At 41.6% G+C, this 21,617-nt stretch overlaps 1 protein-coding gene and 1 pseudogene across 2 annotated transcripts in view; both read left to right on the top strand.

Moving 5' to 3' along the window:
- PSTPIP2 (proline-serine-threonine phosphatase interacting protein 2) overlaps positions 1-21,617 on the top strand; it is an 80,151-nt gene that overhangs the window by 12,737 nt on the left and 45,797 nt on the right. The gene's annotated exons all lie outside the window — the stretch shown is intronic.
- Positions 975-3,280, top strand: LOC112868369 (26S proteasome regulatory subunit 4 pseudogene; annotated as a pseudogene).

Raw genomic sequence — 21,617 nt, 5'->3', positions numbered from 1 at the left:
TCACTTACCTTCTCTTGCTCACCTACTCTACTGTGGCACTTCTAGGTCAGTTACCAAATGATGAATTATTGTTTCTGACTAGCCAATTTGCTTGCCCCACCTGCCTGTTCCTATGGCATCCTGTGCCCATAAGACAATCCATAATACTGTAACTACCTCTTTAATGTCTGATTCCCATGACCATAAGCTCCATGTGATGTGTCTGACTTGTTCAGAACCATATTCCCCCACATCTAACATGGTGCCTGGCTTGTAGCAGACACTCAGCAAATGAGCTGACACTCATCCAAGCCGATGCTCTGTCTTCACATTCCCTTTGGTGAGAAGTGTTATTCTAGGCTTCTAAAGAGCCTGTCCTACTATGACTGGTGGGGTCATCTTGTGCTTGGGAGAATGCTGTTGTCAAGGATGGGCTCTGGCTGTACTGGACGCCTTATGCCCAAGGAAGGGCACAGAGCAAGGTCCACACACTAAGTGCTGACCACATGGTGAGAGACCCTGTGACCAATAGAGAAAACACAACACTGGTTAGAGAGAGGAGCATTCCGGTTCGAGCGACCAAAGCAAGATGGGTCAGAGTGGTGATCATGGCCCTGGAGGTGACAAGAAAAATGACAAGGAAAAGAAAAAGAAATACAAACCTCCCGTACCGACTAGAGTGGGGAAAAAGAAGAAGAAAACAAAGGGACCAGTTGCTGCCAGCGAGCTGCCACTGGTGACATGTCACACTCAGTGCCGGTTAAAATTACTGAAGTTATGGGGCACCTGGGTGGCTCAGTCGGTTAAGCGTCTGACTTCGGCTCAGGTCACGATCTCGTGGTCTGTGAGTTCGAGCCTTGCGTCAGGCTCTGGGCTGATGGCTCAGAGTCTGGAACCTGCTTCCGATTCTGTGTCTCCCTCTCTCTCTGCCCCTCCCCTGTTCATGCTCTGTCTCTCCCTGTCTCAAAAATTAAAAAATAAACGTTAAAAAAAATTTAAAAAAAAATTACTGAAGTTAGGATTAAAGACTCTCTTCTCATGGAGGATGAATTCATTAGAAATCAGGAACAAATGAAGACTTTAGAAGAAAAGCAAGAGGAGGAAAGATCAAAGGTGGATGACTGGGGGGACCCCAATGTTGGTAGGAACGTTGGAAGAGATCACTGTATCTACATCTGTGGGCTCAGAACGCTATGTCAGTATTCTTTCCTTGGTGGACAAGGATCTGCTGGAACCAGGCTGCATGGCCCTGCTCAACCACAAGGTACATGCTGTCATAGGGGTGGCTCATGGATGACACGGATCCCTTGGTCACAGTGATGAAGGTGGAAAAGGCCCCCCAGGAAACCTATGCTGTTATTGGGGGTTGGACAACCAAATCCAGGAAATTAAGGTATCTGGGGAGCTTCCTCTCACACATCCTGAATATTATGAAGAGATGGATATAAAGCTCCCAAAGGGGGTCATTCTCTATGGTCCGCCTGGCACAGGTAAAACCTTATTAGCCAAAGCAGTAGCAAACCAAACCTCAGCCACTTTCTTAATAGTGGTTGACTCTGAACTTAATCAGAAGGTGATGGGCCCAAACTCGTTCAGGAATTGTTTCTAGCTGTGGAAGAACATGCACCATCCATGGTGTTTATTGATGAAATCGTTGCCATTGGAACAAAAAGATATGACTCAAGTTCTGGTAGTGAGAGAGAAATTCAATGAACAATGTTGGAACTGTTGAACCAGTTGGATGGATTTGAATCAAGAGGTGATGTAAAAGTTACCATGGCCACATACTGAATAGAAACTTTGGATCCAGTGCTTATCAGATCCAGTGCTTATCCAGTGCAATGCAGACCAGGCTGCATTGATGGGAAAATTGAGTTCCCCTGCCTGATGAAAAGACTAGGAAGTGCATCTTTCAGATCCACACAAGCAGGATGATGCCAGACTTTGATCATGGCTAAAGATGACCTCTCTGGGGCCGACATTAAGGCAATCAGTAGAGAAGCTGGTGTGATGGCCTTGAGAGAACAGAGAATGAAAGTAACAAATGAAGACTTCAAAAAGTCTAAAGAAAATGTTCTTCATAAAAAACAAGAAGGCACCCCTGCAAGGGCTCTACCTGTAGCGACCACATTTGCCTTCAAGGAAATGGTTGGGAGTGTCCCGACTCCTCGGAAGGATGAGGCAGGGGAAGGTACCCAGAGGAACCCATGTTCCAGTTGATCTTTCTTAACAAAACTTCCTGTGTACATTTTTGAGGGTGATGTGGATATAGGATGCCCACTGGGTTGCTTTCATCTGTTGGCCATGTGCAGTGCTCTGCCCCCAATAAAGCGAGCTCCTTCTCAGGTTAAAAAAAAAAAAAAAAAAAAAGAGAGAGAGAGAGCGCGCATTCTTCCCTAGTCATCACACCATCTCAGGCAATTCAGCTTAACAACTATCTGTGAAGTCCTGAGCAGCAGCTTTGTGGTAGCTGCTGTGGGTCACAGAGTGACATGAGACACCTCACCTTCTAGAGACTGTTATCTACTCAGTGAGCTCAGTCTCCTGTGCTATTTAAAGACAACAGTTTTTTAATATTAACATAATAAAATTAAAGACATTAAAAATGTATTATTGGGGCGCCTGGGTGGCTCAGTTGGTTAAGCGTCCTTCTTCGGCTCAGGTCATGAGCTCATGCTTGTGGGTTTGAGCCCTGCGTCGGGCTCTATGCTGACAGCTCAGAGCCTGGAGCCTGCTTCAGATTCTGTGTCTCCCTCTGACTCTACCCCTTCCCTGCTCATGCTCTGTCTCTCTATCTCTCAAAATAAATAAACATTAAAAAAAAATTAAAAAAAGTGTATTGTTAGTGATTTGGTACTTTTCCCCATTTTGTCCTCCATGCATAGGTATAATCATACCGTATGTACTATTTTGTATTCTACTGTGTCCACATAATAAATAAAATATAAATATAAGAAAGTACCAAAAGTTTATCTATTGCTATCTACTTTTCTCAACAATCATTTAAAAAATATTATAATTGATGAAACTGTCTTCTTGCTGTTTGACATTTATGTAATTTCTGAAGTTGTCTATAATAAATAATGTGCTGCACATCTTCATTTATTTAGGATATTTAAAAATTGGAATCTTTGGGGCATCTGGGTGGCTCAGTCAGTTGAGCCTCCAACTTCAGCTCAGGTCATTTCAGTTTGTGAGTTTAAGCCCTGTGTCTGGCTCTATGCCGACAGCTTGGAGCCTGGAGCCTGCTTTGGATTCTGTGTCTCCCCCCTCTCTGCACCTCCCCCACTTGCGTTTTCTCTCTCTCTCTCTCTCTCTCTCTCTCTCACGAATAAATAAACATTAACAATTTTTTTTTTTTTTTAAATTTTTTTTTTTTCAACGTTTATTTTTGGGACAGAGAGAGACAGAGCATGAACGGGGAAGGGGCAGAGAGAGAGGGAGACACAGAATCGGAAACAGGCTCCAGGCTCTGAGCCATCAGCCCAGAGCCCGACGCGGGGCTCGAACTCACGGACCGCGAGATCGTGACCTGGCTGAAGTCGGACGCTTAACTGACTGCGCCACCCAGGCGCCCCAACATTAACAATTTTTTAAAGAAGTAATTAAAAAATGGAATCTAAATATCTGTTTCTGGAAATTCATGAAGGAACTTGTCACTGCTCAACTGTTTTACTATGTTTCTCTGATGAGATCACTCCCTCTCTTTCCATGGTGTTAATTTCATACCTTTTCCACGCTACTCAGACCTCTACTTCCTTCCCATATGCTCACTCTGTTTTGATGATCTTGCTTCCTACTCCATGGAGAAGCCAGACACCAGCTGGTGAAAGCTCATTTACCTTCTGTATAAATGGGATTAGGTTTGGCCATGAGTAACAGAAAACCCAGAACAACAGTGGCCTAGACAAGGGCAGTGTTTATTTCTATCTCACATACACAGAGTCCCTAGCCAGAGCTAGGCATGACCAGAAACGATACCCCTGCCTGCTTACTCCAGCGGTACCTGGTTCAATGCCTGATACATAATGGATTTGACGTAGGCAGGGTGGGCCCCAGGACCCAGAGGGGGTCACACAGGACCAGCCAAGAGGGTCATTGGTTTTGTGCAGGATAGAAATCAGCACCTGGTTGGCTTAGTTGCAAGAGCATGAAACTGTTGATCTTGAGGTCATGAGTTCGAGCCCCATGTTGGGTGTAGAGATTACTATAAAAAAAAAAAAAAAGAAAAGAAAAGAAAAGAAAAAAAAAATCAAACATGAACCTGAAGGAAGTGAAAGCAGAGTTTGTTGAATACTGTCAGTGATAGCACATAGCAGATTGAGTGTCTGGGAGACTTGGAAAAGAAAGGAGAGTGAGTCTCTCCATTGCTCGGGGTTAGGGCTTATATTGGAAACGGTCTCAAGGTACGTGTTCCTTCAGGAATCCAGAGTAAGGTCCCCTCAAAGGCGAGTATCAGGTGAATAATAGGTGCTATTTCTTAAATCACTGAAGGTAGGGAGGATTGATGTCAGCATCGGCAGAGGTTGGTTTGAAGCTAATGTCCTGGGACATGTTTGGGCTCCGGTCCTTCTTAGATGATAAAGTGTTTGGGAGCCTAGGACAAGAATCCAAGAATGATTAACTTTCCTGCCTCTCTCTTGGAGCGGGAACATAGATAGCAGCTTGGTTCATTCAGATGCAAGGTGAAATATAGAACATGAGTAAATGGGGCCTAGCAGAGAAACAGCAGAGACGGAGCCTTTCTAAAAATGGAGCTGCTCTCTTTCCCTGTCTCAGATTCACAGTACTATCTGTTGAATGAAAATAGCGTTCATTTACATTAGGACACTTAAAAACTTTTGGTGTATATATAAAGTGATTTCTTAGAGAGCAGATGTATTCTCAATGTCTCCAATAATATCCCAAGGTACTAGTTCCACTACCTCAGTCATGGCCAGTGTGGTTTCTTCCCTGCCCATTTAATAAGCAAAAACAGGTGCCTCATTAAACTTGCATTTGTGTTTTTACCACCAGGGAGAGTGAACCTTTGTTTACTTCCATGTTCTATTTCCTCTTTTATGAATTGTTTTGTTTCTTTTCTTGTGCTTTGCTTATGAATCTACGTAAGCTGTAAAAAATGATAAAGGTATTGTTTGTTATTTACTACAATTATTTGAAAGCACATTCTCACATCTACATACGTATGTGTATACATATGTGTGTTGTGCATGTGATTCACATCTTCTGGCCTCCAGTAAATACCGTGTGCAGTAGTGAGGGCGGTCCTGAGGCACTCAAGCCTCTGTGTCGGACATTCTTGGGTTGGAATCCCAGACCTGCTCCTTTTAAGCTGAGGGATATGCCTTGTTCAAATTACTCAACTTTCCTAAGCTTCGTATTCTCCTCTGTAAAATGATCATTATACTTAAAATGTATACATATTTTGAAAATGCTTTTATACAGTCAAGTGTGTTGAGCTAATCTTTTGTGATTTCATCTATTATATATCAAAGTTTAAAAACTTCTCCCCATGCTTGATAAACATTTAATTATTTTTTTTGAACTTTTCTATGGTTAAAGTTTTACTCAATAGTTAATTGTCTTTTTGGATGAGTCCCAGGTGTTCTGACATTTGCAGAAGCCAGAGATCTGTGTGACCTCTAAAGTCAGGAGAAGATTGACTCCTGCCCTCAGTGGGCCTACGCTCTTGTCAGGGGGCAAACACACATGTATGATCCCGATGGGAAATAGGCTGACCTACTCTCCTCACGCTAAGAGGTGTGGGTTAGCAGAGTAGGATTATGGAGTAGGCCCAGCTGGGTGGGTGCCATGGGCCACCAGTCCCTAAAAAGCGCTAAGATAGCCCTGGGCATGTGATAACATGGGAAAAATCTGTGTTTCCAGAACACCTCAAGGGAGGGTAAGGCTTGGCACAGGGCTGGAAGGAATACTTAAATAGGCTGCTTAGGGTAGGGGGACCGAGCCTCTGCCCCTACCTGCAGGCCCTGCTTGAATGACAACAGTTGACAGATTGATGTCCTCTGACAGGCTGGAGCCTGGTTTCGGGCTTAGTTTTGCGGGGTGATGGATGCAAGAGGAAACACTGTATGGTCACCGTAGTCTTTCCTCTCCACTCTTGCCTTACAGGGCTGATCCGATTCTACTCCAATTTGAACACTAGGTTTTCTATTTAAAGAATAGCTGCTTGAGGTGACAGGTCCATAAAGGGCCACAAATGTCTGAAAACCCTAGAAATACAGTCCCTTTACTGCTCCAGGCCTTGGTTGCCCTGCCTCTTGGAAACTGCTCTGAGGATATACTCTTTAAAAAAATTTTTTTTAATGTTTCTTTATTTTTTGAGAGAGAGAAAGAGAGACAGAGAGACAGAGCATGATTGGAGGAGGGGCAGAGAGAGAGGGAGACACAGAATCCGAAGCAGGCTCCAGGCTCTGAGCTGTCAGCACAGAGCCTGATGTGGGGCTTGAACCCACAAACCATGAGATCATGACCTGAGCTGAAGTCGGACGCTTAACCGACTGAGCCACCCAGGCACCCTGGGATATACTCTTGTTTATCAAACACAGGCACTAAACTTTCTCCCTCCCAAGACAGCCAGGTCTTGAACAAGGGGTCCAAAAAGACCTTAGTTCTCTGGGATAAAAAGTATTTCTCTAGGCCTTTGTCAGCACTTCTACTGATGGTCAGGATTGGAGATCTGAACAGTTGACCAGTCCTGTGGGTTGTCCCCAGCTCAGCCTTCATCCAACTGTCCTATGCTAGCACCTACCTGTTTAATCAGGATTCCCATGTAATTCCTGCCAGAAGAGTGGTTGGCTTTGATTCTGACCAGCTGTTGTTTAGGGCCATCATCTTGGCCGGCAGGCTTCTCCCTGGCTGACACCAGCTGTATTTCCCTTTCCTGGGCTGAGTCGGTGGAGAGTCTGTATACGAGAGACCATGGTGTTCTCCTAGATATCCTTAGCTCTGAGTCAAAGGCAGCAAATATGATGCAAATCAAGGCACCTGCCATTGAGCCATGTGGCCACTTCTGCAGACACTGAACTGAAGGGCCCCAGGACCCAAGGGCTTGGGTCAGCAAGCCAGAAGCCTGTCTGCTCTCCAGGGCAAAGAAACGAGTCCTGTGGACGGGGTTACAGATAGGGAAGCTGGAAAGACCAGGGGGCTCAAGAGAGGCTGAAGGTACAAGATCGCAACTATTCAGATGGAATTGTGGTCGATTCCATGGGAACCCAGGAAGTGGGGAGGGAGAGGCCACCAGCTAAGGGCAGCTGCAGTCCTCCCGGCCACGGCTCCGTATCGTTTGGGATCTACATCCGACACTACCTCAGACTAAGCGAGTGCCTTGCACAAAGCCACTCAGCTAACCGCTCTGAACTTGAGCTTCCTGTTTTGCAATGAGGACAATACTGTCTGGGCAGCCCAAAACTAGGACCATTCTGTGTCTCAGATGAGAAGATAGATTATAGTTGTGTTAAAGACGTGGAACTGTTGGTAATGCATTTGTATATCGATACTGTAGCGCTTTGCTTTTTTTTTTTGCAGTTAATTTTAAAAATTGAGATAATTCATGAAAATGGGTGGAAATAACTTTAAAATTTTTAAGGAATTGTTAGAACAAGTGAAATATAGTCCCTAATCCCTAAAAATTGTCATTTACAGCAAGCAGCAAGAAAGGTATTTGTAATACATTACTTTAGAAAAAGTTACTACCAATTTGTAAAATAAAGACCTCCTCATTTTTTTTAAGTTTATTTATTTATTTTGAGAGAGAAAGAAAGCATGAGGGGTGAAGGGCAGAGAGAGAGAGGGAAAGAGAGAGAATCCAGGATAATCTCTCCATTTCAGGGTCCTTAATGTAATGACATCTGGGAAGTCCCTTTTGCCATGTGAGGTAATGTGTTTACAAGCTCCAGGGATTCTGACTTGGATATCTTTGGGGGCGGGCCGTTGTTCTGCCTAGAACATAGGGTGATTGGATAGTCACTCCATGTGTTTGGGGGACAGAGTGATCACTGGGGGCTTCTCTGGAAAGATGACATTTGAGCTGAGATGTGAAGGGTAAGGTCCAGCCAGCCTTCTGGAGCGCTGAGGGAAGGGGGAGACAAAGCGGCGAGGCTGGAAAGGGCCTGGCGTGTTTGAGGAACAGAAGGATCAGTGTGGCTTCAGCAGGAAGCAGGCCGGATTGCTGGGAATCAGTTTGACAAAAGCCAATTTGCTGAAATGATCAAGTCACTAAAGTCCTGCTTCTAGTAATTACCTAGAAAGCTAAAGCATGCTGTGTTATCGAGGGTAATTTCAAGAATCTTTAAAATTAATAGGTTTTATTATTTAGTGCAGTTTTAGGTTTACAGAAAAATTGAACAAAAGTACAGAGTTCCCATATTGCTCCCTCCCACCCCGGTTTCCCCCTCTATTAATATCTTGCATTAGTGTGGTACATTTGCTACTCTTGCTGCACCAATATGGATGCATTATTATTAGCTAAAGTGCATAGTTTATGTTAAGGTTCACTGTGTTTTATAGGTTTTGACAAATGCATTATGTCATCTATCCTCCATCATAGTATCATACAGAATTGTTCCACTGACTTGAAGAACCCCCTGTTCATCCTTCCATCCCTCCTTCTGAACCCCTGACAACCACTGACCTCTTTGTTGTCTCCAGTTTTGCTTTTTCCAGAATGTCATGTAGTTGGAATCATACAGTATGTGGCCTTTTCAGATTGGCTTCTTTCCCTTAGCAGTATGTGTTGAAGATTCTCTCATGTCTTTTTGTGGCTGGATGCCTCACTTCCTCCTATTGCTGAATAATATTCCCTGGTGTGGATGTACCACAATTTGTTTATCCACCTGCCTACTGAAGGACATCTTGGTTGCTTCCAATTTGGCGCAGTTAAGAATAAAGCTGGTATAGGGGCGCCTGGGTGGCTCAGTCGGTTGAGCAACCGACTTCGGCTCAGGTCATGATCTCCCGGTTTGTGAGTTCGAGCCCCGCGTCTGGCTCTGTGCTGACGGCTCGGAGCCTGGAGCCTGCTTCGGATTCTGTGTCTCCCTCTCTCTCTGCCCCTCTCCGACTCACGCTCTGTCTCTCTCTGTCTCAGAAATAAATAAACATTTAAAAAAAAAAAAGAATAAAGCTGGTATAGGGGCACCTGGGTGGCTCAGTTGGTTGAGCGTCCAACTTCAGCTCAGGTCATGATCTCACAGCTTGAGGGTTCCAGCCCTGTGTCGGGTTTTGTGCTGAACTCAGAGCTTGGAGCCTGCTTTGGATTCTGTGTCTCCCCCTCTCTCTGTCCCTCCCCTGCTCGTGCACTGTCTCTCTCTGTCTCTCAAAAATAAATATTAAAAAAATTTAAAGAATAAGGTTGGTATATACATTCATATGTAGGTTTGTATGGACACAAGTTTTCAGCTCACTTTAGTTAAAATATGGTTTCAATGAATCAGATTCATTGGTCTAGTTCAGCTGAATGTCATTTTAACATGTGATATTTCACGTCTAAGGTACCTGAGTGTCCTCTGTGCTCAAAATTCATGCAAAATGCTCCTTGGATTAGGCTGGGTAAGAAATCAGTGAGTTAGAGGGGAAAAGTCAGTGGACTTAGGAGAATGTGTACTGGAAGAAATACTTGATATTTGCTTCTAGAATTCTGACATTTAAGACATGTGTTAAATCTGAAATTTGAATATGTAAGACATTCTCATTCCCAAAAGTCATGGACCCGAAGTGCAGAAAATCCAAAACATACTGAACTTGAGCAGGCCTAGTGACATTGCAGTGGTGAAGCCAAAGATAAACTAAAAGTAAAACTTAACCAAATCTAAATAAAAACTTTGAGGAAAAAGCCCTCAAAGACAACACAAATTGTCATCAATTTTACAGAGTCTCTAGGAACAAGTAGAAACAAGAGTCACATATTTCCGGGGTCAGGGAAGGCTGAATCACTGAGAGATAGAGGATGAGTAATTTCTGGACTACAAAGAATCATTACTTGGTATTATCCCTACAAACAAAGTTAATCATCCTGATGGGCACATTTGGAGATCATTGCATTTATTTGCATATTTTTGGTTGGGTAACATTTTTTTGCATTTATGTACTTCTGTTCATGTTAAGAATATAATGATCAGTCAAATTGTAACCTAAGCCTCCATTCCTTCATTTGTAAAAGGATGGAAATGAATTATGTGATTTAGCTCTAAGATGCTCTCAAATACAGTAGCATTCTAAGGCTAGAATACTGTGGGGAAATAAATAGACTCTTTGACTACCTAGAATGTTTAGGACATGGGATATTCTGCTTAATTCCACTTTCCAATCAATTGATAATTAACCCCGATTCGTTTTTGGTTTGAAATTTGTTAGAAATTATAAATCCACATCTTGGCAAATCCACATCCAGAGCACGTAAGGGATTTTTTTTGAGGATTCTTCTGATTTAGGTGCTGGGGTTTCAGAAATGGAGACGGAGAACATGAAAGATACTGAATAGGAATGAATGCACTTTGTTCTCATCAACATCACACAGTTTATATTAGTTTGCAGTTTCTTGGCTTTAGATAAATTGTCATGGAAGAAATCCAGTCAGTTGACTATCTGGGTTACTGGGGTCTGAGATATGGTGTCCAGTCAGCGGCTGTGAAATGCATCCCAGACATTACTGCTGCAGGGATGTGGCTGCTTAAGAGGCTTCACAGTTATGTAGTGTCTTAAGACTTTGAGATTTATTCTCGTTTGCGTATTTGGTTTGCCTAGTAGGTGAACCAGAGGATAATAGATAGAGACTAAAAGCCTTCAAAATTGTATTTCAGTGGGGATGTGACATGAAGGGTGTCAGAGGCTGGAGGGAATTTTTATGGACTGGACTCCAACTTCCCACGGGGAGCAAGAGGGAATACAAGTCAGCTAGAGTAGTGACTGGATATTTCCCTGGGCTTGACCTACTTTGGTTTCCTGACTTAGTTCTCTTATTTGCTTTGACGGTGGTGGTAGTTCGTTGGGTATTTGATCTGGCTGGCTTTCTTGGCTCTGCTGGCTGGACTGCTGGGGTTTAGAGAAACACTGTCCTGTTCCCTTGGTCCCCTATCTGAGGACCTACTTCAAATTTTAGGTATAACCGCTTCCAGGCACTTGCTTGCTTTTCCAGGCCTGTGCAGTGTCTTGGGCATGTCTGGAGGATTCTCTAGGGAATACTGTGGACCAGGAGGAAGACTTGAGTCTGTATTTCTGGACATTGATGCACCACTGATTGGTGCTCAGTTCAGCAGCACATGTACTAAAATTGGAACAATGCACCACTGACTTTACCCTGTGATATATACAGTCACACACCTCTCAGGGGTAAACTATAGAAGTTCAACTTGTATTTATTAACTGGAAAAGTGTTAGCATTAACATTAGCAGTGCCCTTAGCTGTGGTCTAATGTTCCTCATGAATGGAAACACCCACCTTCGATTCTTAGATTTTTCTCTCCCTGTGGATTTGTAAGTCAAATTTCTCATGTCCCTGAGGGATGTGTGTGTGTGTGTGTGTGTGTGTGTGTGTGTGTGTGTGTGCGTGTGTGTGAAACAGAGAGAGAGAGAGGGAGAGAGAGAGGGAGGGAGGGAGGGGGAGAGGGAGATTTAGATCATATTGAAGGTTAGATGGGTAATGCTGAACATTAGCCAATTTTCTGAACATTGATATCTTCTAAATCTTATGCCTTCTATATTAAATTTAGAGGGATATTCGTCTTTCACAAAGTCACGGTCTCAACATACATAATATAAATTTTCTGTAGTAAAATGTGAAGTTGTTCCTTTTTTTATGTTCAGTTTTGTTATGAGGAGTCCAAATAGTTCAGCAATAGAGGTTGCCACTAATAAATGTGTGGTGTGTTTCCTTCTGGACTTTTGTCTCTGTATTTATATACAATGTAGTTATGCATTCTTCTTAACAAATATGGACTCATTTATTATGGGCTTATATAGGAACCTTTCATTTGTCTCATGATAATATATTGTGGATATCTTTTTGTCACTATGTATAATTCTTTAAAAAAATTTTTTTTTAACGTTTATTTATTTATTTTTGAGACAGAGAGAGACAGAGCATGAACAGGGGAGGGTCAGAGAGAGGGAGACACAGAATCTGAAACAGGCTCCAGGCTCTGAGCTGTCAGCACAGAGCCCAACGCGGGGCTTGAACTCACGGACCACGAGATCATGACCTGAGCCAAAGTCGGACGCTTAACCGACTGAGCCACCCAGGCGCCCCAATTACTATGTATAATTCTATTTTATTCTAGTATCTAAGGAAACTTGTAATTATGTTGGGCCCACCTGGATAACCCAGGATCATCTCCCCCTCTCAAGATCTTTAACCTAATTGCATCAGCAAAGTCCTTTTTGTCATGTAGGGAAATATATTCATAGGTTCTGGGGCTTAGACGGGGGCATCATTTGGGGTCATTATTCAGTCTGTCATACTGGTGTTTTCTAGGTGTCTCCGCGGTAAAATTACTGCTTTCCCTTTTGTAAGTAATGAATAACTAATGTAATTATATAAAATAATGTAATTAATAAGTAGCTTAAGGGGGGATACTTTGAAATTATCTAAATGTACTGCTTGCCTCAAACTTTTATCCATTAGTTTTTAACATCCATTGGTGATTCTTGCCTGAATGAATTATTAAGGGCGTGGTCATTAAAAATTTTTGGCAGTTTTGTTGAGGAATAATTGACATGTAATAAACTGCCTGTGTTTCATTTTTATTTATTTACTTATTTATTTTTTAATTAAAAAATTTTTTTAACATTTATTTATTTTTAAGAGACAGAGAGAGAGCATGAGCAGGATAGGGGCAGAGAGAGAGAAGGAGACACAGAATCTGAAGCAGGCTCCAGGCTCTGAGCTGTCAGCACAGAGCCTGATGTGGGGCTCAAACCCACAAACTGTGAGACTGCGACCTGAGCCGAAGTCAGATGCACAACCGACTGAGCCACCCAGGCACCCCTCATTTTTATTTTTTTTAAAGAATTAAAAAAAATTTTTAACGTTTATTTATTATTGAGAGACAGAGAGACACAGAACCTGAGCAGGGGAGGGGGAGAGAGAGGGGAAGACACAGAATCTGAAGTAGGTTCCAGGCTCTGAGCTGTCAGCATAGAGCCTGACGCGGGGCTCGAACTCACAAACTGTGAGATCATGACCTGAGCCAAAGTCAGTTGCTTAACCAACTGAACCACCCAGGCACCCCTAAAAAATTTTTCTTAAATGTTTATTCATTTTTTGAGAGAGAGAGAATGCGCCTGTGTGCATGTGAGTGAGTGGGGGAGGGGCAGAGAGAGAGGGAGACACAGAGTCTGAAACAGGCTCCAGACTTTGGGCTGTCAGCACAGAGCCTGGCGTGGGGCTTGAGATCTTGACCTGAGCTGAAGTTGGACCGATGGAGCCACCCAGGCTCCCCTAAACTGCCTGTGTTTTAAGTATAAAGTTTAACAGGTTTTCACATATGTCTACCACCCATGAAACCATCCCCACAGTTAAGCTTGTGAACCTATTCATCACCCCCAAGTTTTCCTCACACCCCTTTGAAATTCCTCTAACCTCACCTGCCTCTCTCAGGCAACCACCACTCTGCTTTCTGTCTCTGTGTATTAGCTGCGTTTTCTAGAATTTGTATAATCCAAGCACAGTAGGTGCTCTTTTTTTGGCCTGGCTTCTTTCATTTACCATATTTATTTTGAGTTTCATCCATGTTATTGTATTAATAGTTTGTTCTTTTTAGTTACTAAATAAGATTCCATTTTATGGACATGGACATGTGACAGTTTGTTTATCCATTGATCGTTGATGGACGTTTGAGTTGTTTACAGTTTTTAGCTATTACAAATAAAACTGCTATGAACATTTGGGGCTCCTGGGTGGCTCAGTTGGTTAGGTGTCTGACTTTGGCTCAGGTCGTGATCTCATGGTTCGTGGGTTTGAGCCTGTGTCGGGCTCTGTGCTGACAGCTCAGAGACTGGAGCCTGCTTTGGATTCTGTGTCTCCCTCTCTCTTTGCCCCTCCCCCCACACTCTGTCTCTCTCTTTCTCAAAAATAAATAAACATTAAAAAAATAAAAAAACTGCTATGAACATTCATGTACATCTTTGTATGGTGATTTTCTGATTCCATCTATTATAATGAAGTTGACATTCTACTGTAGGGAAGAGCTTTCTCTCCTCTCTCTCTCTCTTTATTAGTATGCACACAGGGATTCTTATTTCATTCGATGGATATAGTATGTTACCATCATGATTTCTCTTGATGCTCAAATTTTTCTGGATTTGGATAGCAAGGGGTCCCTCTAAACTGGATTGTGTGCCCTAGATTTTGTGTCCTTTAGATATATTCCTATCATTTGAGCACTCCTCGCTTTCTGGGACGAGATGTTATAGGCTTAATAGCTAATTTCTCTGCCACAGTCCTAGAATCTGCTATTTCTCCAAAGAGCCCCGTTTCCTTTTAGTAGAGAATAGGATTTAGAAAGCAGTATTTGTGCTGTGGGTGTGCTCATTGCTACCTGGAATTCATTGTTTCTAGGCTCTTTCAACAGAGTGAGGAAACATATGTATGCATAACAATACCTCCAGTTCCATTACAACACCACAAGGTTATTCTAGCCTTCTCCCACTTGCTGTATTTGCCAGAGGTGTGCTGGTAAATGGTTAACAACTTCTCCAGGAGATAAACTTTTATCTATGCTTTGCAGCATTTGCCAATTTCCGTGGTGTAAAAACTCCCTCCATGGCCGTTTTCAAACCACCAACATGACATCACTGAACAGGGAGTTAGGAAGAGATGTACAGCAGTGGTCCTCACTGGTGCGAGCCAGGTCTTGCATGCCACTGTAGGAGAAGTGGGCTCCTATTATCCACAAAATATTTACTCATTTCCTAAATGAGCCCTAAAACACATAGAAAGTAGTTTCAGGATTGCTAACCAATACCATTGGGAGAAACAAGCTAGCGTTTAATGCGTCTAACTCCTTTGGCTTAGGATGAGAACACACTGTCAGAACAGGGTGGCTAAAGTTACCTGGGTTGGTTCTACCTCCCTCTCCTTTAGTGTGGTGATTTTATTCATTCAAATGAGGTTAGGTTTGTTTATTTCTCTTTGTATTCCATTAGCTAGGTTTCTTCCTTACTTGTGTATGTTTCTAGTGTTTTCCACTGTGTAAAGTATTAACATAATTTCAAAAGTTAGAACAACTTAGAAGGGTGTACCCAGAGGTGCCTGGGTGGCTCAATTAGTTAAGTGTCTGACTCTTGATTTCGGGTCAGGTCATGATCTCACAGTTCGTGGGTTGGAGCCCCTGCTTGGGATTCTCTCTCTCTCCCTCTCTCTCTGCCCCGCCTCTGCACGCACATGCATGCTCTCTCTCTCTCAAAATAAATACACTTGATCTTATCCAAAAGGCCGAGAGTGATCTCTCTCAAAATAAGTAAATAAACTTTAAAAAATAAAATAAGTGTACCCAGAGAAGCATCACTTTTGCCCCCTCCTTCTATCCCAATTCTACTCCTGTCTTGTCCTTTCTGATCCCACTTACCCTGTGTATGTGACTAATTTCATTAATTTCTGGTTTATCTTCTCTGTTTATTTTGTACAAATGAGTAGATACATTTATGTATATTCTCATTTTCTTTTCTTTCTTATGCAAAAGGCAGTATACTACATAGAATAGCCATGAAATCGGAAACGTGTGTGTTTTTGTTTTACTTTTTATGACTGAAACTCCTCGATTACTTCTGGGGCATGCTAATGATAGGTAGATTCCATGAAAATCAGAAACATGAATCCCTTGAAACAATGCAAAGGCGCATGTGCAGGGGTTGATAGAAATGCTGTATTGATAAACTATGTTCATAACAGTTTTGCATAATGCATTAAACTATGCATTGCTAATCAAGGACAGTACGCTCAACATATCATATGATATCATTGAAAACTTTGTAATGTAATAGCAATTAATCATTTCTTACGTATATTAGCCTATGCTTCCAGACTTTGGGACCACGCTGAAGCTACCCTCTTGCCCTTTGCTTTTTTAGCTTTAAAAAATACAGACTGAGAGAACCTAGGTGGCTCAGTTGGTTAAGTGTCTGACTCTTGATTTTGGCTCAGGTCGTGATCTCCGGTCTTGAGATGAGCTGAGTGCAGAGCCTGCTTAAGATTCTTTCTCCCTCTCCCTCTGCCCCTCTCTCTCTGCTTGCACTCTCTCTCTCTCTCTCTCTCTCTCTCTCTCTCTCTCTCTCAGGGACAGAGCCTGATGTGGGGCTCGAACTCATGAACCATGAGTTCATGACCTGAGCCCAGATCAAGAGTCGGACACTCGATATACTGAGCCATCCAGGCGCCCCTCATTCTTTTTTATAGAACTTCATTGTGAGGATATACCACTCTCCCTGTGTGTGAATATTTAGGTTGTTTGCAAAACTTTGTAATTGTAGACAGCGCTTTGTTGGAGGTGTATCTTCAGGGTAAATTCCTACAAGTGGAATAGCTGGATAAAAAGGTAAACACACATGTACTTTGGTTATTATTGAATTCCCCTCTCGTAAAGTTTGAACCAATCTTCATTCTCACCAGCAATGCGCAAGAGTGGCTGCTGCCCGCAGTCTTGTCAACTGAATGTTTCCTGCTTGTTAATTTTGCCATTCCAATGGGTGAGGTTAAGTTTCCATTTGCATTTCTCTTTAAAAAAAATTTTTTTTTACATTTATTTATTTTTGAGAGACAGAGCACAGTGGGGGAGGGGCAGAGAGAGGGAGACACAGAATCCAAAGCGGGCTCCGGGCTCCGAGCTGCCAGCACAGAGCCCGATGCGGAGCTTGAACACACAAAACCACGAGATCACGACCCGAGCTGAAGCCAGACACCCAACCGACTGAGCCACCCAGGAGCCCTGCATTTCTCTTTTTTAATAGGTGAGGTTGTATATATCTCTAAATATTTAAGGAACACATACACACAGAGTAAATCATGTGTTCCATATCTTTTGCCCATTTTCTGATTCTTTTTCCATCAATTTTATTTTATTTTATTTATTTTTTATTTTTTTAATTAAAAAATTTTTAATTTTTTTTCTTTTCCATCAATTTTATTTTTTTTCAACGTTTTTTAATTTATTTTTGGGACAGAGAGAGACAGAGCATGAACGGGGGAGGGGCAGAGAGAGAGGGAGACACAGAATTGGAAACAGGCTCCAGGCTCCGAGCCATCAGCCCAGAGCCTGACGCGGGGCTCGAACTCACTGACCGCGAGATCGTGACCTGGCTGAAGTCGGACGCTTAACCGACTGCGCCACCCAGGCGCCCCATGAGACCTGTATTTTAAATTTTTTTTTTTCTTCAACGTTTTTATTTATTTTTGGGACAGAGAGAGACAGAGCATGAACGGGGGAGGGGCAGAGAGAGAGGGAGACACAGAATCGGAAACAGGCTCCAGGCTCTGAGCCATCAGCCCAGAGCCCGACGCGGGGCTCGAACTCACGGACCGTGAGATCATGACCTGGCTGAAGTCGGACGCTTAACCGACTGCGCCACCCAGGTGCCCCTTTTCCATCAATTTTAAAGAATTATTTCTATGTCAGGGATATTAGCCCTTTAGTGGTGATTTAATTGCAAGTGTTTTCTCTTTGTCAGTTTTATGTTTATTCTTTATGTTTATTATTATTTTTTGCTATGAAAATGTTTTTATGTTTAGGTGGTCAGATGCATGAACTTTTTTTGTTGTTGCATTAGGATTTTTAGTCATAGTTAGAAAACCTTTGGCATGTTTATCTCTAGCACTTGCAGGTTTCATGTGTTTACATTGAGATCTCTGATCCATTTTGAATTATTCTTGGGTACATTGTGGGGTTTGTATCTGCTTTTACCATTTTCTAAATGGCTAACAGTTGTCCCAGCACCGCTTATGAAAAAGCTCATTTTTGCCCCAGTGATGTGAGATGCTACCTTCAGCATATATTACTTTTCTGTGTGTACTTGTGTCTATTTCTGGGCTTTATATTCTATGCCACTGGTCTGTTTGACTATTTATTATGCACCAGCCCCACAGGGTGTTAATGATGGAGGCTTTATAAAGTGTTTAAATGTCTGGTAGGGCTGGCTTCCCTTCAGAACTTTTCATTCTCAGTATTTTTCTGGCCATTTTTGCATTTTTATGATTTCCATATGAACTTTATTTAACCACATAAGAAAAAACTTGTTGGTATTTTCATTGGAATAGCATTACAGTTATAAGTTAACTAAGAATTGACATTTTTATGACACTGAGTCATCCTATCCAAGAACAAAGATACCTTTCCATTTGTATCATATCATTTGCAAGTAGAAATGGTAGAGATGGTTTTATTTCTTTCATAGCTCCTATGCTTCTAATCAATTTACCCCCTCAAATTGCATTGGTTAATCCCTCTAATATGAAGTAGTGGAGAAAGGGGGCATTCTTGCCTTGTTCCCCATCTTAATACAATAAATGCCTGCAGTGTTTCTCCTTTAAGTAGGATATGGGCTTTAGGCATAGGACATATAAATATATATAATCATTTTAAGAAAGTACCATCAGTTTCTTTTTTCTTGAGTTTCTTTTAAAATCAGCAATGGATGTTGAATACTGTTGAAGGCTTTTTTGGCCTTGCATTGCATTGCTGTAATAAATTATGATGACCTTGTGGCTTAAAACAGCAGAAACGTATTCTTTCACAGTTCTGGAGGCCAAAAGCCCAAAATCAGCATCAGTAAGATGAAATCAAGGTGTCAGCAGAGACATACTCCCTCTGGAGGTTGTAGGGAAGAATCTATTCCTTGACTTTCCCAGCTTCTGGTGGCTGCTGGTGTTTCTTGGCTTGTGACGCATCACTCCAATCTTGGCTCCGTGGTCACATGGCTTTTCCTCCTAAGTGTCAAATCTCCCACTGCCATCTGTTTTATAAGAACACTTGTGATTGTGTTTAGGGCCCACCCAAATAATCCAGGATAGTCTCTCTATTTCAATACTCTTAATGTAATCATATCAACAAAGACTTGGTTTCCATATGAGATAAGGTTCATGGAATCCTGGGATGAAGACCTGGGTATCTTTGGGGTCTATTATTCAGTCTACCACGGGTATCTATGGAGAAAATCATGATTTTTCTGTTAGATTTATTGAAGTGTTTTATTAGATTAATAAATTTCCTAATATTCACCCAACTTTGCATTCCTGGAATAAATCCCACTTAGTCATGTTACATTCTTTTCAGAATGTGTTACTGAATTATTTTTGCTAATATTTTATTTAGAACATTTTGATTAATATTTATAAGTGATATTGGTCTTCAACTTCCTTTTTTGTACTCCACTGAGTTTAAGTATTGTGTTATACTTGCTTTGGAAAGTGAATTAGGACATTTTCTTTCATGTCCAATCAATTTTGGAACCTCAGGAATACTTTTTTCCCCTGACGGTTTGGTGGAATTCTATTTTCCGTGAAACATCCAGTTCGGTTGCTGTTTTTTCCTCCTTGATTACTTTCTGCTGCTTCTGTGGGAGCTGGCCTGCTGAAACCTTCTATCTCAAATGGGGTCAATTTTGTTAAACTGTATTTTCAGAACAGGCTAATTTCGTCTTTTTTTTTAAACGTCTTCTAAGTTGCAGTCTAGGAAAAAAATCTCTTACCTCAATATTTAAAAAAAATATATTCTATATTTTCTTCTTACATGTTTATGATTTCCATGCTTAGAACTTTAATTAATCAGGTATTTGTTTTAGAGTATGATGTTACAAAGGGCTCTATATTTAGTCTTTGGCAAAATGGACAGTCATTGTCACAGTAACATCCATTGAATAAGCCATCCTTTGCTTTCTGGTTTCATGCTTCTTTTATCATATATGAAATCCTCCGTGTGTGTAAAACTACCTCTGGACTGTTGTTTGTATTTTATTTACCTGATTGTCAATTCACAATGTCAGTACTATGCTTTTAAAATTTTTTGTTACTTTATACTGTTTTTCATACGGGTAAGTTCCTCACTCATTACTTTTCAACATTTTGTGAGCTTTTTTCATTCACCTACCCTTTCTGGTGGGCTTTGGAATGAAGTTAAATTTAAAAAGAAACCCCAGTAACATTTTGATTTTTATTGGAATTATTTTAACTTTATAGATTTACCTGGGGAGAACCAAATTTTTCTAATATTAGATTTTTCCATCTTGGAGTAGGATTATTTCTAGATGTATTGTGATTTTGTCTGTATTTTTTGGTAATGTCTTATACCTGGTAATGTCTATACCAGATTTTGTCTGTATTTTTTGGTAATGTTTTTCTTCAAAAAAGCTTATTCCTAGGTATTTTATTTTATTTTATTTATTTATTTAATTTTATTTTTAATTTTTAAAAAAATTTACATCCAAATTAGTTAGCATATAGTGCGACAATGATTTCAGGAGTAGATTCCTTAGTGCCCTTTACCCATTTAGCCCATCTCCCCTCCCAAAACCCCTCCAGTAACCCTGAGTTTGTTCTCCATATTTATGAGTCTCTTCTGTTTTGTCCTCCTCCCTGCTTTTATATTATTTTTGTTTCCCTTCCCTTACGCTCATCTGTTTTGTCTCTTAAAGTCCTCATATGAGTGAAGTCCTATGATTTTTGTCTTTCTCTGACTAATTTCACTTAGCATAATACCCTCCATTTCCATCCACGTAGTTGCAAATGGCAAGATTTCCTTCTTTTTGATGGCTGAGTAATACTCCATTGCACACATATACCACATCTTCTTTATCCATTCATCCATCGATGGACATTTGGGCTCTTTCTATACTTTGGCTATTGTTGATAGTGCTGCTATAAACATGGGGGTGCATGTGTCCCTTTGAAACAGCACACCTGTCTCCCTTGGATAAATGCCTAGTGGTGCAATTGCTGGGTCGGAGGGTAGTTCTATTTTTAGTTTTTTGAGGCACCTCCATACTGTTTTCCAGAGTGGCTGCACCAGCTTGCATTCCCAATCCTAGGTATTTTATGTTTTGTTGGTATTGAGAATAGGATTTTGTGTTTTAAGTTATGTTCTTTTTAAAAAAAATTTTTTAACATCTATTTATTTTTGAGAGAGACACGAGTGTCAGCATTACATTCTTAAGTGGTCATTGTTGATGTGTACGAAAGCTTAATGCTTTTTTAAAAAATGTATTTAATTCAACTCCTAGCTTTTCATTTGATAAAATGTCTGGTTTTCCAAGTAGGTACTTGTATCCTTTAGAAATCATGACAATTTCTGATATGTTTTTGCCTGTCTGGAGTGAGAAAGTGGGAAGGGTGCCCTGGAGGCGAAGGGCATTTACAGGACTTGACAACTGTGTGTAACCTTTTTTTCCTTTCAGTTTGTACTGTGGAAGCTTTGGTGGTGCCAAGGGACGGTAGCTTGTTGCTCTTCTGCTCTTTCTGCCCTTGCTGGGAGCCTGCTGCAGGGTGGAGTCCTCACCAGCTGTGGCTTTGGCACAGAACTCCCAATTGGCTGCTCTGCCTCCACTCAGCGGGGCGGGGCACTGGCTGGGCTCCCGCGGCCTACAAATACTGCCCATGGTTTCCATGGTTGCTTCAGTTTCAGCCCCTGCTGACTTGAGCTTCA

The sequence above is a fragment of the Puma concolor genome, chromosome D3 (assembly GCF_028749965.1).
Source record: "Puma concolor isolate L17-30 chromosome D3, mPumCon1.1.hap2, whole genome shotgun sequence".
Lineage (NCBI taxonomy): Eukaryota > Metazoa > Chordata > Mammalia > Carnivora > Felidae > Puma > Puma concolor.
This window is presented reverse-complemented; position numbering and strand designations above follow the sequence as displayed.